We start from the raw sequence: 25,983 nt of genomic DNA on the forward strand, positions 1-25,983 counted from the left end.
TCATTGGCAGGCGAATGAATAAGGAAGTTGTGGTACATATACACAAGGGAATATTACTCAGCTATAAAAAAGAACACATTTGAGTCAGTTCTAATGAGGTGTATAAAACTGGAGCCAATTTACAAAGTAAAGTAAGTCAGAAAGAGAAATACCAATACTGTATATTAATGAATATATATGGAATTTAGAAAAGAGAGTAATGATGATCTATATGCAAGGCAGCAAAAGAGACACAGATGTAAAAACAGACTTTTGTATTCTTTGGAGGGCAAGATGGGATGATTTGAGAGAATAGCACTGAAACATGTGTATTACCATGTGTAAAATAGATGACCAGTGCAAGTTCAATGCATGAAGCAGGGCACTCAAAGCTGGTGCTCTAGGACAACCCAGAGGGATGGGGTAGGGAAGAAGGTGGGAAGGAGTTTTAGGATGGAGAGACATGTACACCCATGGCTGATTCATGTCAATTATGGCAAAAACCATCACAATATTGCAATTATCCTCCAATTAAAATAAATAAATTAATTAAAAAAAATAATCTCTGATATGGACAATGGATAACTTCTTAATCTTAAGTGAAGTGTGAGTCAAAGTATCTTTGCATGCATGCTAAGTTGCTTCAGTCATGTCTAACTCTTTGAAACCCACAGGGCTCCTCTGTCCATGGGATTCTCCAGGCAAGAATGCTGAAGTGGGTTGCCATGCCCTCCTCCAGGGGATCTCCCCAACCCGGGGATCAAACCCACCTTTCCTACATCTCCTGCATTGGCAGGCAGGTTCTTTACTGCTAGTGCAATCTGGGAAGCCCAAAAGTATCTTTAGAGAACCTTATTACATGAACTGATCTGTCCTATACAATGTAAATAAAAATATAATATGCTATGCTGACAGAGTTTCAGGATAAATCCTCTAGTTTCTATTTCTAACGTTAGTCCCTTTCCCCACCGCCCTCAACCCAATCTCCACTAAGGACACTGAAATCATCATGGAGTCTCCTAGATAATTCGCCAAGCCTTCCAGAGCACTCCCACAGTACTGACTGGGTTCCGGACTGACTGAGCTTGATCATCACTGTTTCATGACATCTAAAAATGCTCATTATCAAATTTACAGAAAATTGCATGAGATTTTATTCTATTGTATGAATTAGTGAATCTCATTTAACCCCTATCCTTATTAATCTTTTTTTTTACTTTTCTAAAGCTTCATTTAAATTTAAGAGTATATGGATATCTCTAACATTTTTAATCATTCCAGTCTGGATTCTGATGCCAAAATGGGGAAATTTTCCTAATATCACTTCCAAAATGTGGGTGTGTAACTCAAATGTATGGTGAGTCACCAACTAGACGATAAAGCAATTCAAAACTCTATTCTATAGTTAATGATAAAAGGAACTAAGGATATTTAGCCCAAAGAAGTAAATGCTCCTAGTAGCCATTTTAAATACGTGAAAGGTTATGGAGTAGAAGGAAGACTTGGATTGTTCTAAACGACACTAAACAATGCAACTAAAGTAAAAGGTAAAAACTACACTGAAATATATCTGCTCATGAAAGGTCTATGTAATAGTAATAGCACAGGAAGAAATGGAAGGTAGAAGTGGAAGGCAATGAGTTTAAGGACAGAGTAGGAATTTGGCAGAGAAGGAGTGTGAAAGTTTCCAACATCAAATTGACATGTAGACAATAAATCCATTCCAATCTGAGAGGCAATAGCTCTAAGGGACTAAAACGAAGATGAGGAGTCAGGTGTCAGGCTGGCCAAAAAAATGTTTTGGGTTTTTTTTACCTTTTTGGCCAACCCAACATCTGAGTCACAGAAGATGGGAAAGTATAAAAGAAGAAATCCATAGAATTGTAGAGAAGTTTTCTGCCAGAGAAGACCCAAATCACACAGAGATGAGAAGACGGATCCTACTCATGAATAATACCTAAAGCACTGGGATTGGGAAGCCAGGCTCTAACACTGTGTATATATCAAAAGCAACCAAACACTAAGAAAGAGACATATAGTGGTCCAAATAATATGAAATCTGAGCACATTAATATTTCTGTCAATGCAACCAAGAATGTTATGGCATATGTGTTGCTAGGAATGACAGAAGCTATTACTGAAATAAGATTAGAATCTGTTTGAAATATCAACACAAGCATTATAGTTGGTAACATTCCCATCTAAAATAGATGACACATGCTATACAATCAGCTTACTAGGGGGAAGAGCATACAAAATTACAGATGAGATTATTTGGTTCTATATCGATTTTTCCCTTAGGAGTTTTAGATTAGCTGTCAAATCAATTCGTTTTCCTCAATCCCAAGTACAGTATCAAATTTCTCTGGTTTTTTTTTTTTTTTTTTTTTTTTTGGAAAGAAGTGGGTTATGTCTGGGTTTCCTTCTATTTCTTACAACCACCAGGGTGTAAATCGATTGACCAAATAAATGGGTAAATGAGCTGTAAATAATGCCCAGGGTTGGGGTGGAGATGCTCCTCCTGTCTCATCTTTCCAGCAATGGTCGGGGCTATCTTATTTCTCAGCTGGGTCAGTACAGTGTGAGTGTTCCAGGTTTTACAAATCCCTTAAGGAGCAAAACGTAGTAAGAGGATATTTTAAAATTGAAGTCTGTTTACCTTATCTTCCCCAGCGTCTAATGATTCAAGAATCATCAAGAACTTACTATAATGCTGTCTTTAGATAAGGCTGTTACCCAAGAAAGAGTTAAATTCTTCACCTTGGAGCTCTTATGTAAATGTGGGCGGATCTAAAGTAGGAAAAATAGTTTTGAAAGCCATGACTTTTATTGCAAGAACTATATATTTTAACTAGAAGAACTGACTTCCTTGGCTTTAAATGTGGAAGAGGCAAGGCCTAGAAGATTCGAAATACAGCAAGAACAGATGGGTAACATAAGCAGAAAGAGACAGGAAGTCGAAGGAAGGCTCAGGGAAATGCTAGAAACACTGTGGCAGAAATGAAGAATGACTTTATAGTCTAATCAGCATGGCCGAAGAAAGACTCAGTCAACTTGCTGCTACTGCTAAGTCACTTCAGTCGTGTCCAACACTGTGCGACCCCATAGGCGGCAGCCCACCAGGCTCCCCCGTCCCTGGGATTCTCCAGGCAAGAACACTGGAGTGGGTTGCCATTTCCTTCTCCAATGCAAGAAAGTGAAAAGTGAAAGTGAAGTGTCAATACTTCAAACTGCAAAAATTAAACCAGAAAGAGAAGAGAGAAAAAAGTGGAAAAGAATATTCAAAAACTGTAGGACAATTACAAAACATGTCAGAAGCATAATGAGAATACCAGAAGGAGACAAAAGAGAGAAAGGAAGATGGGAAGGAAGGGGGAAGAAAGGAAAGAGAGAAAGAAAATATTTGAAATAATATTGGACAAGCATTTTCCACAATAAACAACAGGCACCAAACCACAGATCTAGGACGCTCACACAACACCAACCATGATAAATACAAAAAAAAAGACAAAGAAAATCTTGAAAGAATCAGAGGGGGAAAACTTCACCTCACTTACAGAGGAAAAGCGGATAAAAATTACATGAAACTTTTCTTCACAAACAAGACAAGAGGGGAGTAAAGTGAAATATTGAAAGTGTTTTTTAAAAAATCCCCATGTCTAGTAAAATTATCCTTCAGAAGTAAAGGAGAAATAAAGACGTTTTCAGACAAACAAAAATTTAGAGAATTTGTTGCTAGTGGATCTGCCATGTAAAATATGTTAAAAGAAATTCTCAGAGAGAAGAAAAAGGATAGAGATCAGAAACCCATACCTACATAAAGAGAAAAATATCAGGGAAAGAATAAATGAAGGTAAAATATTTTCTTAATCTTAATTGATCTAACAGATAATAGCTTGTCCAAAATAATAATAGTGACAATGTGTCTGGAAATTACAGTCTATCTCTAAGTGAAATAAAAGACAGCAAAGCTATAAGGGACAGGAGGAAAGAATTGAGAATATTCTGTTATAAGTTACTTGCACTACCTATGAAGGAATATAGTATTCTTTGAACATGGATTTGCATTAGTTACAAATGGATGCTGCAAACTTGAAGGTAACCACAAAACAAACAAAATCCCATGGTTACACGCACCATAAGCCGAAGAGTAAGGTAGACTGTGTGGAAACACTAGGAACCATTGTTTAAGAACAGTTTGATCAAAGAAGGAAGACGGGATAGATTAGCAGGCATGCCCTTCAGTCCCTGAGAAGTGGCCCATGTCCCAGCTGTGGTTGGCGATAACAGGATAGTAGAATCCATGACAGAAATACCAGATGAGCTGAGAGGAGTTCAAAACAGAATGCATCGTCTTCTAATTTGTCATATGCTGTCTGGGGGACTGCACGCTTCACAGAGAAATTCCAGCACCAATATGGCCTTTGATGATAGAGCAGTGACTGCTGAAGAAAATCAACAGGTGGACCTGAGAGGAGCTCTAAGCCTCTCCAACCAAGACATGGCATGAGAAAGGCGGCTGAGAATTCAAAGCCACTCAAGAGGCGCTTCACCACTGGGATGAGGGGGACACAAGTGCGTGGGATTTTTAACTGGAGGCTGTGGAGAGCCGGCCATAAGAAGTAGCTAAATTTTAGTTTCTGTTTCCACACATCAGGGTATGGCCTCATTCTACTTCATGAGCTCTCTCTGTCTCCTTCAAAATCTTACTGGGAAAAGCCTAATCTCCACAATTCCCAAAACACATTGCAGAGCTGAGAGGATTGTTCATTGTTTAGCTTATTCCTGAACAGAGAGAGATTTCACAGGCCACCCACCAGTCTATGGATCGATTACTCCCAAGTCTGTTATTCAGACTTAGTGAAGCTGGACACAGGACCGCTGGGTTGAAAATATGGCTGTCCAGGATGCTCCTTTGGTCCTTTGGGAAGACCTGTATGCAGAGGTCTCCCTGAGAAAAGGCTGTGGTCATGGCAGGCACAATAGTTGACCTTGACCTGCCCAATGATAGACAGATGGATTTTAGATAGATAGACATCAAGCAAACCTAGTCTGTAATCAAAAATCTATGGTACAAGGAAATCATAGGTACAAAAATAATAATGTATACAGTAAGGTTTAGAAGTTATGGTGGTAGTACTTTTCTTTACCCTTTTTATGTCATTCTTTACACAATTTATTGGTAAAGAACCTGCCTGCCAATGCAGGAGCCATAAGAGATGCAAGTTCAATCCCTGGGTCAGGAAGATTCCCTGGAGGAGGGCATGGAAACCCACTCTGGTATTCTTGCCTGGAGAATCCCAGAGACAGAGGAGCCTGGAGGGCTACAGTCCATAGGATAAGAAAGAGTAGGACACAAATGAAGTGATTTAGCACACACACACAAAATTCATGTCAATATTAATGATAAGCTAACATTTGCTAAATATGTACTATATATTTGGCATGCTTTATATATAACAATTCCCACAATCAGCGCCTTGAGAGATGGACACTGATATCACGTACCACTAATGTAGAAATTAGGTCTGATAAGTTTAGTAATTCATACACATAGTTTTCTGTTTATAGGAAACATTTGCACATATACTTTTCTCACAAAATGACCTTGGTTGCACTTGGGAACAAATTCATTTGCAAGAGCAAAGTTAAAAGGGTAATTTAGAGATAAAAAGAAAGAAAGGAACTAAAATAAGAGGGGAAAAAAACCTACCAGAAGCTTATTTTAGATGTAGCACTTTCATGAGAACAATTAAACTTGAGGCGAAACCCTAAGGAATCCTGTGAAGCTGTAACTGAAACTTACACCTCTCTGAGATGTGACTTTTTAAAATCTTGATCTATAAGAGGAAGGAGTTCACTGGGGAACAGAAAAGTTGAATTTTTTGCTTGGTTTTGTAACTTCCTTACTGCAGAACCTCAACTAAGTACCCTAACCTTTCTGGCATAATAGACACCACCACTAATAAGCTGTTATTCATCAAACGCTTTTATGTTTATCAAATGCTTTTATGAAAACAGAATTAACGGACAGGAAGGGACTTGATTTTTTGGATGGGCAAGTCTGAGTCCTTAGCCTGAAGACCAGAGACAAAGGATTATGTATGTCATGGGACAAGAATGCGAAAGTGAGAGAGTCCTTGTGAATCCTCAAGGAATCCAATAATCAAGGTCATGAGCACATAAGTATAGTGCATATCCTGCTATATGGGAAATCTTCGGTAAATAAATCAGACAGCAGAATCACTTCCCCTCCTCCCACCCTGACCCAAGGATTACAAATAGGATTCATCTCATGTGTCAATTCACACCAATTACCAGCAGTCTGGGGTCTTGTGTAGCGAGATTAGTGACTTTGTCCAGGCCAAAGAGGAAAGAATACTAAAGGTTAGCAAGGCTGTAGGTGAGATAGAGCAGGGTTATGTGGGTAGAAGAAACTTGCAAACGCCAAGATTGCTTTGGAAGTACAAAGAAATGGCTTGCAAGTCTTACTTTGTCACTTGACTATGTGACCTAGGACATTCCAAGTCTCAGCTTCTTTATGTATACAACGAAGTACCGAATGCCTACACCCTGTGCTGTTGTAGGTACGTCGTCGTATTGGGTTGGCCAAAAGGTTCTCTGGGTTTTTCCATAACATCTTATGGGAAAATCTGAATGAACATTTTGGCCAACCTATATAAAGCCCCAAGCACAGTATCTGACAAATAGTAAGTAGTTGATCAACATACATTAGCTGCCTTGACTGGCTAACTTCTTCAACAGATTCCACAGTAGCCAGGAGGTTTTTGGTACTGTGATCATTGTAAACAAGTATCCAGCAATCATGTGTTTGGGACAATTCTTGACTTCTCTCGTCTCGGAAGACACCCTCTAATACTTATTATTATTTAATACTTATTAAATTTTTACCATTTCATGTGCAACTTCACCCCTTAGATTTACATATTTCTTATCTTCTTCTGCTCTCCTTCCCATACTTTTCCTCTGCTTTTTGGATTTCCATTATCACTGGATGGTACTAGGCTTTACCTAGAGCCTCAATACACAAAACCTGGGAATCAAGCATGCCTCTGAAGGCTACCGTTTTAATAAAAAGAATCTGAGAATGAAGGGATCAAGGAAAGGCTGTTGTAAGGTCACCCCACTAGAGATGTGGTCTATTTTCTAAAGAACCTGTATCCAGTCCCCCTGCAGTTGAGTCAGCCACAAGCTTCCAAATCACCCTGGAAGTCTCCAGTAGCTTTTTGAAGGCCTTCAAATACCCACTTGACGGTTCAGCTCCACTGTATGAGTGAATCAATGGATACAGTCAAATGTTGCTTTCCTTTTCCTTTATATTGGGTTCCCCTAGACCTCCCAGCCTCCCCCTGCCCTTTGCTGCATGCATGAGCAGAAAGGGCCTCCCAGAGCCTATCTGCAAAAGGATTTTTCTGCTTGAGGTAACCTGAGGTCAGAAAACCACGCAGCTGTCAGCTCCCAGTTACAGGCTGAAGGGAAGAGAAGCCTGATGCTTGGGTATGAGGCTCCCACTCGGTCAACCTCCTCACCAACATCTTAACTGAACAATAACCACAATTGATAGAAGAAAGAACAAAGCGACTTCCCAAATATTTCTCTTTTTTTCCCTTTCTGCCCAGTATGCCATGTTTCCTGTTTCTCTAGTAATGAAAATGTGTTCATCTGTCAAACGGAAAGCTGCCCCACTGTCTTTAGGTGCAGAGAACTTCAATCATAGCAGCTGCTGCGACCAGACCCAGAGCCAAGCTCCTCATTTGTTTTGGCTAACGCTGCAGAATCAGTTTAGGCATCCCCTAGAACAAAATGGTGCACGGGAACAGAGCCAAGCGAGGGAAGAGAAGCAGCAAAGTTGCAACAGATTATTTGTCTGCTAAAACAGAAGGAGAAAGATATCAAAACCTGGAGCCATTTGAGTCCAGCCTCCCTAGCATATTCTCTATTTGCAACACAGATGATTTCCTCTAATATGGTTCAACAGGTGCTAAACTGTAGCTTTTCTCAAGATTAATCATTGCAGCCTTGGCAATGAAGAATTGGGAAGGAACAAGGCAGCTCCCATAATTCTTAGTCTATTTCTACTGGGTACCATATATATACATTTGTGTGTGTGTATATATGTGTGTGTGTGTGTGTGTGTGTGTGTAGTGCTTGTTAATGGTAATCTTAATGAAGAAAAATGTCACCCTTCATGTTCCCAAAAGATGCAGGCATACCTGTATCTCAGGCATAAACTACACGGGTAGGAAATTATGTTTGTTTTTGTGTCTTAACTTAGACTGTGAGCGCCTTAAAGTAAGTCTTACTTAACTCTCATTTTCCAAAATTAACACACACTCGGCACCCAAGAAATACGGGTTAAATGGCTTATGTGTTGAATTAAATTGCATAAATGTATAACATGTCTGTCTTTCAATTTCATTAGGGAGGTTTGAGTAAGTATGTCTATTTTTGGCAATGTACCAGCACTGTTTATCTGCAAAGCTCCACCTACATTTCTATCTTCACCCATTTGAGACAAAGACCAAGACCATCCAGACATAAATTATTTAATGGGCTCATTAAGCCAAATCCACTTTGTGGCTCAGTTGGCCCTGCTAGCTGAGAAAAGAGTAGAGCTTGGAAACATGATAATACTTGACTTTTTTTCCCCGATTTATCAAAAATGGCTAACTTTGAACTTCCATTTGGATATTGTAGATCTGATTAGAGCAGGGGAATAACGAAGTCAAACTCTAAGCAGGACAAAAATGGAATTAAATGGAAATCTCAGAATACTTCAAATCCTCAACAACAGGTATCAGGAGACTGAACAGTTTTTATGGGGTTATTCTCCTGTTGTGTAGTCTTGTGACCTCGGAAGTATCTCAGCTGGGTACTTCTCTATTGTAGTTGTTTAGTTGCTCAGTCATGTCTGACTCTTTGTAACCCCATGAACTGCAGCATGTCAGGCTTCCCTGTTCGTCACTACCTCCCTGAGTTTGCTCAGGACAAGATAAATCAATATCCAGTATGGGTAGTGTGATGCTCTGCTGCTTGAATTTCCAAGTCTTACATTAAGGTAGTGATGAGGGGACTGCCCTAGTGGTCCAGTGGTTAAGAATCTACCTTGCAATGCAGGGGATGTGGGTTTCATCTCTGGTTGGGGAACTAAGATTCCACATGCCACGGGGCAGCTAAGCCCATGAGCTCTAGAGCCCGTGTTATGCAACTAGAGAAGTCTGTGTGCCACAACAAAAGATCCGGCATGCCACAGCTAAGACCTGATGCACCTAAATAAACAAGATAATAGATAAATACATTTACAAAATTTGTAAAAGTGGTGAGGAGGAGTCAACGAATAGATTATCCCTAAAGCCTGGAGTGTTTCCAGTGTGCGCTAAGACACGAGCTGGGAAACTGAGGGAGGAAGAATCCTTTGCTCTAAGTGAGTAGCAAGCACTACCTTGTATGCCTTTATTCCAAACTACAGGGCTGGCTGGGTTGAGGGCATCACAGGAGGAGCCAAAGATAAGAGGATCAGTGTCCCTGCTCCGTCGCTAGAAACAGCCAGATCTGCTCAAACACTCTCTGCAGGAGGAGAGAACTGAACCGCCTTCACCTAACCCAATGCTCCTTTCCCCAAACCCACGCTCTTTTCACATTATTTCAACAGTAAAATAGTCAATTTATTTTGTTTGGCACATTGTGTTCCGCACACAAACTGATCTGATAACATTTGGTTGAGATTATTAAATTGAGCAAAATATTGGAGGAGGGTTGTTTATTTCTGTGGTGCCATACAGTTCGGGGAAAATGATTTTCATTTCATATTATTTCACGTATTTCTGTTTTTCGACAACACTGCGGCATCTAGCCATAAATGAAACTAGTTAAACATCCAGGTAATTTAACTCCATCTTCTCAAATATTAGATTTAGGAACATTGGGATAATAAAATAAAGGTTTCTTATCTCCAGATGGATATTTGGCATCCTGTAGTCACAGCCTATGTACAGTAACACTTTAAGAATTAACATTATTGGAGCGGGAATAGAAGAATGATATGACTCTTCAGCATAAATGTGACATTTATGTCAAATAAGCATTGGATTGAAATAAACCAATTTAATTTCCAAAAACTGATTGCACTTAGCAGAAAATTCTGCATAATGCATGTAAACCTGTGACATTGCCCCATAAGCCAAACTCTTTGAATTACTACTGAAGATTTCAGTCCAATCCAACCAAATGCATTATATAGGCATGTGTATATGTGTGCAAAAATCTGAAGCCTCTGAGACAAAAGGTCTTAACATAGCAGGTGTCAACTTTTCATCAGAACAATGGTGGGAACCCTAAGTTGGAATTGTACATACTTAAACCAATTTGTTCCAGTGAAATACACTCAAGTATCAAATGCTTATTGGAGGAGAGACCACATATGTCTTCTTCTGTGCAAGTCTGTCCCTGTTTATTTTCCCTCCTTTAAGTATGCCCTGGTGTTCCAGAGTATTTCCTTAAGACTGAAGCTTAGCTATCTGTGGTATGGGGACAGGATTGGAAAGAACCTGACCCAGTTTCTTCAGGGATTAGTTCTTGAAGTCCTGGGAAGCGTATTTAAAGTGGCTTACAAATGGGTGAGAATTCTCGCCTGACATTTGAGACTGAAAACCCGTGATGGGAATCGGTTTGGACTCTAAAGCCATAACTCGAGTATTAACACTAGGTGCCTCCTCTTAATCACCAGATGAGAACTGCCTGTGAATTCAATGCTGCAGTGGTTGGCCACATGGAATGGAATTTAAAACGTTGAAAAACATCTATAGCATTGAATACACTGTCGAGGGTAGTCTTGTTAAGTTAGCCACACAGGACTCTGCAATCATACTCAACTACAAAAGCATTGTAATAACCATTGGCCCCCTCCCCATGTAGGAGTTCTACAACCCTTGGAGTGTGACATATTATAATTATCAACAGGTTTCATTATCAAAAACTTTGGTTAAACCAGAGACTTGATTCTACCTCTACTCAAATCTCAAGAAAGTGATCTTGAAGGATGTCAACAACTCTGAAGCTTTATGTGCTAAGACAGTGGTTCTCAAACTGTGCTGTATCAGGACCCTTAACCCTCTAAGAGATACCTGAAGAATTTTCCTTTCTGTGGATTATATCTATCAATATTTACCATAATCAAAATTAAAATTAATCATTAAGATTGACTCACTTAGAAATAATGACAATAAACCCATTATAGGTTTCCCTAAAACATATTTTTGGAAAAATATATTTTGCTAAAAACAATAGAGAACATTGTTTCACAGTTTTGCAAATGTGTGTGTGATTCAGATGTGTGACTGCATTTCACTTAAGATATCAAACTTCATATTGTTTTGGGTAACCGCACACTGTATATTCAAGGAGTGAAAAAGACACACAATATTTTACAGTTACTATGAAAACTGTTTGGACCCCTGGGCTGCCTGCAAAAGGGACCACCACGCATACCCAAACTACTCTTTGAGAACAAGCATTCTTAAAAGGAAAATGGAGTCTAACAATGGCAGCAGTAATAATTACAAATCATCAGTCAGTTCAGTCGCTCAGTCGTGTCCGACTCTTTGCAACCCCATGGATTGCAGCACGCCAGGCCTTCCTGTCCATCACCAACTCCCAGAGCTTACTCAAACTCATGTCCATTGATAGGTGATGCCATCCAACCATCTCATCCTCTGTTGTCCCCTTCTCCTCCTGCCTTCAATCTTTCCTAGCATCAGGGTCTTTTCCAAGGAGTCAGTTCTTTGCCACAAGTGGCCAAAGTATTGGAGTTTCAGCTTCAGCATCAATCCTTCCAATGAATACTCAGAACTGATTTCCTTTAGGAGTGACTGGTTGGATCTCCTTGCAGTCCAAGGGACTCTCAAGAGTCTTCTCCAACACCACAGTGCTCGGTTTTCTTTACAGTTCAACTCTCACATCCATACATGACTACTGGAAAAACTATGGCTTTGACTAGACAGATCTTTGTTGGCAAAGTAATGTCTCTGCTATTTAATATGTTGTCTAAGTTGCTCATTGCTTTCCTTCCAAGGAGTAAGCGTCATTTTTTTTTTTTTTAATATTGAGGGTTGTTTTTTTTTTACTTTACAATATTGTATTGGTTTTGCCATACATCAATATGAATCCACCACGGGTGTACACGTGTTCACAATTGTGAACCCCCCTCCCACCTTCCTCCCCGTACCATCCCTCTGGGTCATCCCAGTGCACCAGCCCCAAGCATCCTGTATCCTGCATCAAACTTGGACTGGCGATATGTTTCATATATGATATTATACATGTTTCAATGCCATTCTCCCAAATCATCCCACCCTCTCCCTCTCCCACAGAGTCCAAAAGACTGTTCTACACATCTGTGTCTCTTTTGCTGTCTCGCATACAGGGTTATCCTTACCATCTTTCTTAATTCCATATATATGCATTAGTATACTGTATTGGTGTTTTTCTTTCTGGCTTACTTCACTCTGTATAATAGGCTCCAGTTTCATCCACCTCATTAGAACTGATTCAAATGTATTCTTTTCAATGGCTGAGTAATACTCCATTGTGTATATGTACCACAGCTTTCTTATCCATTCATCTGCTGATGGACATCTAGGTTGCTTCCATGTCCTGGCTATTATAAACAGTGCTGCGATGAACATTGGGGTACTCGTGTCTCTTTCAATTCTGGTTTCCTCAGTGTGTATGCCCAGCAGTGGGATTGCTGGGTCATAAGGCAGTTCTATTTCCAGTTTTTTAAGGAATCTCCACACTGTTCTCCATAGTGGCTGTACTAGTTTGCATTCCCACCAACAGTGTAAGAGGGTTCCCTTTTCTCCACACCCTCTCCAGCATTTATTGCTTGTAGACTTTTGGATCGCAGCCATTCTGACTGGCGTGAAATGGTACCTCATTGTGGTTTTGATTTGCATTTCTCTGATAATGAGTGATGTTGAGCATCTTTTCATGTGTTTGTTAGCCATCTGTATGTCTTCTTTGGAGAAATGTCTATTTAGTTCTTTGGCCCATTTTTTTATTGGGTCGTTTATTTTTCTGGAATTGAGCTGCAGGAGTTGCTTGTATATTTTTGAGATTAGCTGTCAGTTGCTTCATTTGCTATTATTTTCTCCCATTCTGAAGGCTGTCTTTCACCTTGCTTATAGTTTCCTTTGTTGTAGAGAAGCTTTTAATTTTAATTAGGTCCCATTTGTTTATTAATTTCATGGCTGCAATCACCATCTGCAATGATTTTGGAGCCCAAAAAATAAAGTCAGCCACTGTTTCCACTGTTTCCCCATCTATTTGCCATGAAGTGATGGGACCAGATACCATGATCTTAGTTTTCCAAATGTTGAGTTTTAAGCCAACTTTTTCACTCTCCTCTTTCACTTTCATCTAGAGGCTCTTTAGTTCTCTTCACCTTCTGCCATAAGGGTAGTGTCATCTGCACATCTGAGGTTATTGATATTTCTCTCTGCAGTCTTGATTCCAGCTTGTGCTTCATCAAGCCTGGCATTTTGCATGATGTACTCTGCATGTAAGGTAAATAAGCAGGGTGACAATATACAACGTTGATGTACTCCTTTCATAATTTGGAACCAGACCATTGTTTCATATCTGGTTCTAACTGTTGTTTCTTGACCTGCATACAGATTTCTCAGGAGGCAGTTCAGGTCAGGTGGTATGGTACTCCCATCTCTTTAAGAATTTTCCACAATTTGTTGTGATTCACACAGTCAAAGGTTTTGGCATAGTCAATAAAGCAGAAGTAGATGTTTTTCTGGAACTCTCTTGCTTTTTCAATGATCCAACGGATGTTGGCAATTTGATCTCTGGTTCCTCCACCTTTCCTAAATCCAGCTTGAACATCTGGAAGTTCACGGTTCACATCCTGTTGAAGCCTGGCTTGGAGAATTTTGAGCATTACTTTGCTAGCATGTGAGATGAGTGCAATTGAACATTCTTTGTGATTGTAATGAAAACTGACCTTTTCCAGTCCTGTGGCCATTGCTGAGTTTTCCATATTTGCTGGCATATTGAGGCAGCACTTTCACAGAATCATCTTTCAGGATTTGAAACAGCTCAACTGGAATTTCATCACCTCCACTAACTTTGTTGATAGTGATGCTTCCTAAGGCCCACGTGGCTTTGCATTCCACGATGTCTGGTTCTAGGTAAGTGATCACACCATCATGATTATCTGGGTCATGAAGATCTTTTTTGTATAGTTCTTCTGTGTATTCTTGCCACCTCTTCTTAATATCTTCTGCTTCTGTTAGGTTCATACAATTTCTGTCCTTTATTGTGGCCATCTTTGCATGAAAAGTTCCCTTGATGTCTCTAATGTTATTGCAGAGATCTCTAGTCTTTCCCATTCTATTATTTTCCTCTATTTCTTTGCATTGATCACTGAGAAAGGCGTTATTATCTCTCCTTGCTATTCTTTGGAACTCTGCATTCAAATAGGTATATCTTTCCTTTTCTCCTTTGCCTTTAGCTTCTCTTCTCTTCTCAGCTATTTGTAAGGCCTCCTCAGACAACCATTTTGCCTTTTTGCATTTCTTTTTCTTGGGATGGTCTTGATCCGTGCCTCCCGAACAATGTCACAAACTTCCGTCCATAGTTCTTCAGGCACTCTGTCCATCAGATCTAATCCCTTAAATCTAATTCTCACTTCTACTGTATAATTGTAAGGGATTTGATTTCTGTCATACCTGAATGATCTAGTGGTTTTCCCTACTTTAAGTCTAAATTTTGCAGTAAGGAGTTTATGATATGAGCCACAGTCAGCTCCCAGTCTTGTCTTTGCTGACTGTATAGAGCTTCTCCATCTTTGGCTGCAAAGAATATAGTCAATCTGATTTTGGTGTTGACCATCTGGTGATGACCATGTGTAGTCTTCTCGTCTTGTTGGAAGAGGGTGTTTGCTGTGACCAGTGCATTCTCTTGGCAAAACTCTGTTAGCCTTTGTCCTCTTTCATTTTGTACTTCAAGGCCAAATTTGCCTGTTACTCCAGGAAGTCAAATTTGACTTCCTACTTTTGCATTCCAGTCCCCTATAAATGAAAAGGACAGGTTTTTTTTTGGTGTTCGTTCTAGAAGGTTCTGTAGGTCTTCATAGAACAGTTCAACTTCAGCTTTTTCAGTTGAAGAGACTGTATTATAATTCTCTGTATTATAATTACAGATAATACTATTTAAATTCTTAAATTCTTACTCTGTGCCTGGCCCTAACTTAAGTGTGTTTCATTTAATAGTATCACATTTAATCCTTGTAGCAATTCCTGAGCTAGATATTACATAACTTGTTTTCATTTTTCAGATGAGAACACTGAAGCAGAAAGTAGTAGAGTGAGTTTTTCAAGATCTTATAGCTCATAAATGGTTGTTGCTATTGTTCAGTCACTAAGTTGTGTCCGACTCTTTGGGACCCCATAAACTGCAGCATGCCAGGCTTCCCTGTTCTTTACTATCTCCCAGAGTTTGCTCAAACTTATGTACATTGAGTCATAAATGGTGGAGTCAGGATAAGAACACAGGTACAGTCCTATGAGATCAACAACAGGACTTCCCTGGTGGCACAGGGGATAAGAATCTGCCTGCCAATGCAGGTTTGATTCCTGCTTGCGGAACTAAAATTCCACATGCTACAGAGCAACGAAGCCCATGCACCACAACTACAGAGTCTGTGCTCTAGAGCTCATGAGCTGCAACTACTGAACCCATGAGCTACAACTACTGAAGCCTGAGCCTAGAGCCTGTGCTCCAGAAAAGAAGCCATGGCCACGAGAAGAGTAGCCTCCACTCGCCTCAACTAGAGAAAGCCCACACAAAACAACGATGACCCAGCACAATCAAAAAATAAATTTTTTAAAAGATCAACAATAGTTGTGCTAGTAGTAGTCATATTTAGCACTTATGAAGTATTGACTATGTAAATTGTTGGTTATCATACATTAATTATCTCTTTCTGTCTTCACAACAGATCTATGACATACTTAGTATCCTCATCATTTTTTAGATAAGGAGACTGAGACTTGACTAAGATCATATTTTATGCTATGGGAAAATTATATAAGGTCTCTAATTATAAAGGTTTTTGGTTTAAGTAGGCAATTATGCTAATATTAGGTGAGGTGATCTGATGCTTCATTTAACTGGCACCATGGCAGAATGAGGTAGTCACCTCTGCAGAAGTAAGTTTTCCAGACAAGCTCATTTTTACTACTTTGTGGGCCTAAATTTTTAAAGTACGGGTATAACCGTATGAAGGTAAGGAGTCGTGAACATCAGTTTTGATTCTGTGCCTTCCTTTGGCAATGGGCCAGAGGCTCCTGAGGGTTATAGGCCTCTTTTTCCTTACTAAATAATTCAAGGATGCTTTATATGTTGCATGTGGGTTTTCTTCTGTAGTTTGTAGCTTTTCATTTTGAATATTTTTGTCTTCTGCTTGTCAAACCAATACTTTTTTTTTCCCCCTCAAAAGAATCCTTGAGCTTGGGCCCATTTCTAGACATCTCTCTTTTGGTGACCTATATATACTATTCCTCTCTGTGCTGGTAAGAAAATAGACTACCCAGTTTGCTTGTATGTTGTATAAAATAAGAGCAAAACCTGAGTTCCTAGACCTTTCATGTGTTTTGATGGTTCCAAATGCTTCCTCGGCTCACTTGGACCTGACCGGCCCTGCGCAGATAAATCAGGGCGCTGCATGGGCTTTGTTCCAACAAGTGAGATGTTCCTAAGAGACCACGGCTTTTGAGACTTTGGAAGTTTTAATGCCATTTGTTATGAGGACAATTTGCTTACGGGCTTTCTTTTCATGTATTTTTACATTTGAGATCTCTGCTCTTAACTCCACTTTTAAAAATCCTTTAGAGGAAACCAAATATGCCTTGTTCCAATTCCAATAAGGTTGCTTTGAATGTTTTGAACTTGCAGTCATGGTTGAGACGACCTAATTTGAAACACATTTGGAAGTTCAGCTGAGCCTAACCTAAGTAGTTTCAATGATTTCTCATAAGAGTTCACTTTTTTGTTGTTGTTTTTTGTCTAAATTCAAGCCCCTGTATAGTTTATATTCTTCTGTAGTTGAGATGTTGATCTGAGAAAAAATAGTGAAGCCATCAAAATCATATTAGAAAGAGAGAAAAGGGGAAAAAAAGGAAAGGAAAAAAAAAGAGAAAGAGGAAATGTTTGAGAAGGAAAAGAAACACAAAGCACTGTTCTGTAGACTAAAATCAGTTCAATAAACAATGATAGGCGCTAAGAATAAGTCTAAGGGTCAGACATGTAAATCCTCCCAATCACGCTCACAATAAAGTTTAAGTTCTGGGCCTGATCACTTGCCTACACCTTTAGGCTCTTCTCCCACCCCTCTTGGCCTTGTAATATATGTAGCAGCCTTCCAACGACCGTGGTGCTGGCCCGCACTCCAAATCCACAGGTGTGGGACATTCTTCTGTTTTGAATGTCCCTATGACCTCTGCCTTTTAAATCAGGCAAACTCTTAGTCATTCTTCGAAACACAGTAGAAGTATGACCACTTCTGAGAAAGTTCTCTCTCTTCTCCAAGACACAGCTACTGAACCATGCTGGACACTGGATGTCACCATGTCCATTTTTGTACTCCTACTGTATCTTCTGGAGTATTTTTCTTACAAAAAAAAATCCATATGTTTACTAATTTGCAAGCTCTTAAATAAAGTTTATTTATCATTACTGTTGTCATGATACTGGACACATAACAGACAAACAATACATACAGATTAAGTTTAAATTTGAGTTATAAGAGAGTTCTTGTTCTTTGGGAACTCACAGACTAGTGGTGATATAGATTCATGAATTTGAAATTCTAACACGAGATGAGCTACAACCAAGGTTCTAATAGGGTGAATGCATTGATTCTTTAATTAGATCATCTGTTGGAAAGTTTATACAACTTAGGTCTTGATTGAAGAGACATGTCTGCTAATATCAAAACTCAAGCTGACTCAGAAATAAACCCTTACATATACGGTCAAAAATCTTTGATAAGAGTGCCAAGACCATTCAGTGGAGAAAGGACACTGTTTTCAACAAATGTTGTTAGGGAAACTGAACATCCATGTGCAAAAGAATGAAATTGAACACTTACCTTATACCTTAAATAAAAATCAATCCAAAATGGAATAAAGACCTAAATGTAAGAGCTAAAATCATAAAACTCTTAGAAGTAAACACAGGAGAAAAGCTTCAAAACATTGGATTTGGCAATAATTTATTGGATATAATACCAGAAACACAGGCAATAACTACAAGAAAAATAGATAAATTGGACTACATCAAAATTAAAGAGTTTTACACAAAGAACACTATCAACAGAGTGAAAGGCAACCCATGGAATGGAAAAAATATTTACATGTCATATGTCTGATAAAAGGTTAATATTCAGAAGGTAGAAAGAACTCTGACAACTCAACAATCACCAAAAACAATCCAATTTAAAAATGGGCAACAACTTGAACAGATACATTTCTCTAAAGAAGACATACAACTGGCCAATAAGCACACAAGAAGATGCTAAATATCCCAAGGAAATTGCAAATCTACAACGAAATACCACTTTACACCCATTAAGATGGCTACCATTAAAAATAAACAAACATAAAAAAACAAAAAAGAAAATAAGAATTATTGGCAAGGATGTGGGGAAATTGTGCGCTGCTTGCAAAATGGTGCAGCCATTATGAAACAGTGTGGTTTCGCCAAAAATTAAAAAGTTACCCCATGACCCAACAATTCCGCTTTGGGATATATATCCAAAAGAAGTGAAATCAGAGACTTAGATATTTTTATGCTCATGTTTATAGCAGCATTATATTCACAGCAACCAAAACACAGAAAACTGTCGTGTCCACTGCCAGATGAACGGATAAACAAAATTATATAAATCAAATACCAGACTTATATTTGATAAGCCTTAAAAAGGAAAGAAACGGACACGTGCTACAACATGGCTGAACATTAAAGACATCATTCTAAATGAAATAAGCCAGATGCAAAAGGACATATAATGAATGGATCCACTTACCTGAGATATCCAGAGACGTCTAATTCAAAGTGGCAGGAAGAGATGGTTGTTGGTCTCTGGAGGGAGGAAAACCAGGGAGTTTCTGTTTAGCGGCTACAGAGTTTCAGCTGGGAAAGACAAAATAATTGTGGAGATGGATGGCGGCGATGGTTATACACCAGTGTGAGTGTGCTTAATGTCACAGACCTGTTCCCTTAAACACGGTTAAAACGGTAAATGTTACTTTATAAGATGGGGCTAGTGTGGTAAAGAACCTGTTGGCGAATGCAGGGGACCTAAGTGATGTGGAATTTCATTCCTGAGTCAGGAAGATCCCCTGGAGAAGGGCTTGGCAACCCATTCCAGTATTCTTGCCTGGAGAGTCCCCATGGGCAGAGGAGCCTGGCGGGCTATAGTCCATGGGGTCACAAAGAGTCAAACACAACTGAAGTGAGCATTCATAGATATATTGCCACAATTTCAGAAAATTTTTAAAAAAGCAAAAATATTCCTGTCATGTTTATCACCCTCTTGTTTACCTGTTACCTTATAGGCTGAATGCATGAACACACTGAAAAAGCTGATGAGCATCTGACTTCCATTTAGTTATGTTAAGCAAGGTGGAAGGGAAGAAATCCGCTTGGTGCCATCATGCTGGAGGTTTGCGGACAAATCTCAGCTTAGAACCCAGGTGAACTGGCTCCCGACCCCATACAGTGCCCTAGAGGCACTGTCATTCCCTAGTGAGGAGCAGGTAGACGTTTGGGACATGTCCAAGCTTTGGGCTCCTGATGTAGGCCTTGGGAGAAGACACTTCTAAGGCGCCTTAGCTAGGCCTTTCCTCCCCTGACTGGAGCGTCTGAACTTACTATGGGCATTGAAAGTTACCATTCCACGGCCAAAAAGGGATAAACTCAACTGGCTGTGATTCAGGACTGAAAAAGGAAAGCTTCATCTTCACCAGCGAGCATCCTTTCACCTTCCTCCTCCACCCAGGAAATGCAACAAACGCCATCTCTGGGGTCGCACAGAGTCGGACACGACTGAAGCGACTTAGCAGCAGCAGCAGCAGCAACTGGGTCAGAGGTTTCTTTCCTCCCTACGCCCACCCCACCTCCTAATGCAGTGCAGGCGCGGAAGCGGTCCATCCAGGCGCTGAGAGGAGGGGTGAGGACAACAACATTCCTGAGGAATTCAAGCTCTTAAATCTACTTCTGTTCATTCGCCAGTTTTTGGTTATGGTAGGGGATCAGCAAACTTTTCCTGCAAAGTGTCAGATAGTAAATATTTTAGGGTTAGGAGGCTGTAGGGTCTCTCTTGCAATTATTCAGTGTTGCTCCTATAGTACAAAATGGGTCTAGAGACACATGAATGGATATACTTGTGTTCCAATAAAACTTTAATGGTGGAGATTAAAATTTGAATTGTATATAATTTTAACGTGTCTCAAAATATTATTTAAAATTTTTTTCAACCACTTGAAAAAAAATTATTAGCTTGTGGGCCTCACCATATTTGGCCTATAGTACTTCATTTGCTCACCCCAGGCCTAAATACTTTTAATCTTCCTACTTTAAAAAATTAATCTAGCTCACTTGTTCTTGAAGGGAAAGGACTTAGGGGTAATTTATTCAATGAAGTTCAGCAGAACGTGGTGGTTAAGAGCATAGACTCCAGGAACAGAATGGGTGGGTTTAAACACCAGCTTCTACCACTCACAAGCTGTTACGGAATTACTTACACTCTCTAAACCTGTGTCTCCTCATTTACAAATTGAAGCTGACAATAGAACCCAACTAGCAAGGTTGTTCGGAGAAGGCAATGGCACCCCACTCCAGTACTCTTGCCTGGAAAATCCCATGGATGGAGGAGTCTGGTGGGCTGCAGTCCATGGGGTCGCTAAGAGTTGGACACGACTGAGCGACTTCACTTTCACTTTTCACTTTCATGCATTGGAGACGGAAATGGCAACCCACTTCAGTGTTCTTGCCTGGAGAATCCCAGGGACGGGGGAGCCTGGTGGGCTGCCGTCTATGGGGTCACATAGAGTCAGACACAACTGAAGCAACTTAGCAGCAGCAGCAGCAAGGTTGTTGGGTTTCCCAGGTGGTGCTGATGGTGAAGAACCCACCTGCCAATGCAGGAGACCTAAGAGATGTGGGTTCGACACCTGGATTGGGAAGACCTCCTGGAGGAGGAAGTGGCAACCCTTTCCAGTATTCTTGCCTGGAGAATCCCATGAACAGAGGAGCCTGGCAGGCTATAGTGCATAGGGTGGCACAGAGTCAGACACTACTGAAGTGACTTAGCATGCACACAGCAAGGTTGTTATAAGGCTTAAATGAATCTATACATGTTGAATGCTTAGATCAGTACCTGGTGCCTTATAAATGTCAGCTATCTGCTCCATGATGCCAAGCCTGGAATTAGGTCCTTTATTCCATGTATGATGGCCATTTGATAAGCAACAGATTTCATACAGGTAAGGCAACTTGCTCAAGGTTAAAGCAATGGCTGGTTTTAACCCACGTGATCTGCTGTGGTCCAGGTGTCTCCCTTTCACTCAAACCATACTGTCTCCTCATTCCCTTCAGAGATACTCCTGCCATTTTGGACATTGCAGACCCTGTATTTACAACAAATTCCCTTTCTCTCTTGCTGCCATTATTCTTCTGTTGGTTCTCCTCTGATTTTCTCTGCTGTTCTCAGGGGCTTCTCTTTCTTCCCTTATCTCTGTAAGTTTGGGCTTCTCCTTGGAAGGAAAGTTATGACCAACCTAGATAGCATATTCAAAAGCAGAGACATTACTTTGCCAGCAAAGGTCCGTCTAGTCAAGGCTATGGTTTTTCCAGTGGTCATGTATGGATATGAGAGTTGGACTGTGAAGAAGGCTGAGCACCGAAGAATTGATGCTTTTGAATTGTGGTGTTGGAGAAGACTCTTGAGAGTCCCTTGGACTGCAAGGAGATCCAACCAGTCCATTCTGAAAGAGATCAACCCTGGGATTTCTTTGGAAGGAATGATGCTAAAGCTGAAACTCCAGTACTTTGGCCACCTTATGCGAAGAGTTGACTCATTGGAAAAGACTCTGATGCTGGGAGGGATTGGGGGCAGGAGGAGAAGGGGACGACAGAGGATGAGATGGCTGGATGGCATCACTGACTCGATGGACGTGAGTCTGAGTGAACTCTGGGAGTTGGTGATGGACAGGGAGGCCTGGCATGCTGCAATTCATGGGGTCGCAAAGAGTCGGACATGACTGAGCGACTGATCTGATCTGATCTGATCTGATTGCTCAGGTCAAAGACATTTACAACAGTCCTCTAAGGTCTCATTCATGGTCCTGGCTTCAATTAGGAACAATCACCTTTTTGTAAACAAATCCCACAGATAGTTGTGACCTATCTTCCCAGCCGCAATTTTTTTGTGTGCTGGACTCAGATAGTTCCAGAGGGCATCATGACGGATAGATTTCAACCTTACACTGATGTGGCTTCACTTTTGAGCACTGCCACTCATCACTGTGGGATCCTGGGAGAATCATACATCCACCCTGAGCCTCGGTTTAGACATCAGTAACACAGAGGTAATAATAGTAACCACTGAACAGAGTTGTTGTAAAGATAAAATGCTATGAATGACAAAATCAAGAGGGCTATTCACTCTTTTTTTTATTCATTCAACAAGCATCTACTGACCACCTCAGAGGTCCTATTCAGTGCATTCCAGATAGTGGATGATGTTACTAAAGCCCTATATCTCTTCACTTCAGCATCTCTCCTTGGAGACGTGCTCTTCTCTATATTTGCCCTCTGCCCACCTTCCAGTCTTCTAGATTTCAGCCTATAATTCTTAGTAACGCTACTTGCTGTCACACCCTACCTTCCAAATATCAAATCTTGCTTCTCTTTTTCTTTCTTTCTTTCCCTTTTCCACTGTTACCATCCTAGAACTAAACCCAGATGATCTCAAACCTAGATTCTTCTTCCAAGCCAATCCTCAAATTTTTATTTTATTTCAATTTGGAAATTAGCATCCAGGAGAGTTTTGGACAGGGAAGGAAAAGGATCAGAGGAGTCATGCTTCCTGAAGCTTAATTTGCACTCCCCATGAATTGAAGTAGAAAGAGGCCAAAAAAGAGACAGATGAGGAGCTTTTAAAACTTAAATATGAATTGATAAAGACTTAAAGGTGCTGACATTAGGTTTGGAAAGGAGAAAGAGGAGGCTGTAAGAGGGATTTTTGAGGTGTCTGTGTGGGACTGAAATGGATGTGGGTTTTCAACACGTAACCCCAATTTAGAGGCTTAGTAACTAGAAGACTAATGATACTTTTTCACAACTTTTGCAGCATCTGTTTATCATCTCTGCTCCTCATTTCTGTAATTTCACCTACAGTCTGGTGCAGGTTATTTCAAGTATGACTGTCTTTCTCTTCCATTAGGTTATGAGCTCCATAAACCATGGTTAATGTTTCTTCATCCTTTTCTTTTTATTTCAAAATTTGCTTATCCTAAGTCTAGGCAATGGTGGTAAGTGCTTTAAAATATCCATGGCTAATTGAGTGACTGGACGGTATTCTAGGGTAGGTGGCTGTTTTCTTCCCCAGAGTATTAGATTTAGGTCAGCTAGGTCAGTTTGTTGCTGAACTAAGCCTATTCCATGAAGAAACATATATATCCTTGTTCAAACATTTAGATGACTCACAACATTTCTTTTTATGAGTGAACTCTAACCCTCATGAAAGCTCCCATAAGAACCTGGTGATCCACTGCCATTGAGCCTGAGACAGAGGAAGTAGTGGTGATGTCCTGAAGCCTGAGGGCTTAGCAGACCCTCTCAATGGAAAGGGCTGTTCATTTTTCTGCATCCCTTGTCCTCATATATGTACTTCACCTGCCTGAGGCTTTCGCCTCTTAACTGATAAACACTTGTGTGTGTGCTATGTCACTTCAGTCGTGTCTGACTCTTTGTGACCCCATAGACTGTAGCCCGCCAGGCTCCTCTGTCCATGGGATTCTCCAGGCAAGAATACTGGAGTGGGCTGCCATGCCCTCCTCCAGGGGATCTTCCCGACCCAGGGATCAAACCTGCGTCTCTTATGTCTCCTGCATTGGCAGGCAGGTTCTTTACCACTGGTGCCACCAGGGAAGCCAGCACTACACCAAAAAGATGCCTGTTCCCTGACCCACTTCCTATAAGACAAGGTCAGCTCATGTTGCATTTAGGCTATGTAGCAGGTCCAGGGAAATAGTCTCGTGATTCCTTGAAGCTCAGCTTCAAACAGTGTGGCATACGTACAAGGTCCCGGAAACCCACAGCTGCAGGCAGAGCAGGCTAGTCTGTGGCAGGAGCGCACATGGGTGGGTCTTCCTGAGCAGCCTCTGAGCAGATGGCCAGTCTAAGCATCCGGGCGCAAATCACTCCAGTCACATCTGAAAACCAAACAAGATTCTTTAGAACCGTGAAGTCTGGAGAGTGTTATGGGTTCTGTGCGATATCAGAGAAATTGTTTCACATCCTTCCTTCTGAGTAGGAAAAAAAACAAAAAACAAAAACAGAGCAGTAGCCAGGATCAAGAAGATCAAGGCTAAAAAGTAAGCCTCACATCGGTGGGAGGCTGGGGTCCTAGAAAAGGAGAAGGTAGGAGTCTAGAGCCAATTTAAAAAGTAAGAAGTTCTCTGCTAAGCTGGGAGTAAAGGAGAATATCCAGGGGTACAACTAGGCAAAATCACGAGGCAGATGACAGACTGGGGGAGAGGAATGATTTTAGTCTTGCTGGCATCTCCAAGTTATCTTGGGGCTGGTGACCTAATCAACAGAAAGAACTGACTGACTTTCCAGAATGGTGGAGTCAGAGGCTCTCCTAGCAAACACAGGCCTAGGTTTAAGTTCTGCATCTACACTTAACCTGGGTGTGACCTTGGAAAGGCACCTCACCTCACAAGGCTAGGATTCCTCATCTGCAAAATGGGTAGGATATGCCTGTTCTCGGGGTTATTGTGAAGGTTAAATGAATTAATGGATGAAAGACTCAGCTTAACCTAGTCCGGCATGGCAAATAGGACATTCAATCAATATATGCTCTTTTATCTTTCTCTCTCTCTGCTTTTCACAGGGCAGATAGGGCTCCCAAAACCCCATAAAGGGCAGAATTCTTTCATTGTTGCCTCTACGCAGAGAGGAGAGAGGCTTGTCAAGAACCGTGAAGGATCTGAAACATTACATACTTTTAAGCTTACAAGTTAACCTAACATGTTTTCATGGATGCTGAAAAAAATGCACAAGACTCTCCTGGATCAGAGAAGAAGGACTTGATTACTTGTAGTGCAGCAAGCAACATGAGTAGCATCATATTTGCGTTGCTTCCCCAGGTCCTAATTCCACAGGGCAATGGGAAGTCAGCCAGGTGGTGGCTGAGCACACTGTGGGGTGTACTATAGGAGAGGAGCCTGAGCTTAGAGAACCCCAGTTTTGTCTAATGAAGAGTCAGCATACCTGCCCTGTGCTCCGGGCTCTTTCTTTCTTTCGATGCTATTTGCTGTAGAGACATCCTTGAAAAGAGAGAATGAAGGCAGTCACTGCTCCTGCTTGCCAGACATAAAAAATGTGAGACAGACACATGGAAAACCATTTCCCCAAAGGCATAACAGAAGTAGTCCATTTCCTTTCTGTCCTTCTACCAGGCTCATTAACAGAGGCAGGCTTTCTGTACAACATCACTTTGCTCTGTGAACATGGGCGTTTCCCACATCACATGTGCCCTGCATCCCATTCCTCTTCACCTCCTCCCATCATGTGGTACACCCCCACCAAGAACTTTTGGTACCCATCGTGAGTGGCTATGAGCAGTGGCAGAGCCCACAGCTGTGCAGGCTGCTGGCAACCGGGGACAGGACTTTGCCCTGGGAA

General features: G+C 40.8%; 1 long non-coding RNA gene across 14 annotated transcripts in view; it reads right to left on the minus strand.

Annotated features, from left to right (window-relative positions):
* LOC129628852 (uncharacterized) overlaps window positions 1-20,576 on the minus strand; it is a 143,454-nt gene extending 122,878 nt beyond the window's left edge. For 11 of the 14 annotated variants that reach the window (XR_008702930.1, XR_008702925.1, XR_008702935.1 and 8 more), the window contains exons 1-2: window positions 19,942-20,576; window positions 19,094-19,200 (exon numbers count right to left, since the gene is read on the minus strand). This is a non-coding gene — a long non-coding RNA (uncharacterized LOC129628852). The remainder of the gene's footprint in view (window positions 1-19,093; window positions 19,201-19,941) is intronic. The other 3 variants (XR_008702926.1, XR_008702936.1, XR_008702934.1) reach the window with 2 other exon arrangements.
* Window positions 20,577-25,983: the final 5,407 nt, after the last annotated feature.

Source organism: Bubalus kerabau, chromosome 15 (genome assembly GCF_029407905.1).
Source record: "Bubalus kerabau isolate K-KA32 ecotype Philippines breed swamp buffalo chromosome 15, PCC_UOA_SB_1v2, whole genome shotgun sequence".
Lineage (NCBI taxonomy): Eukaryota > Metazoa > Chordata > Mammalia > Artiodactyla > Bovidae > Bubalus > Bubalus kerabau.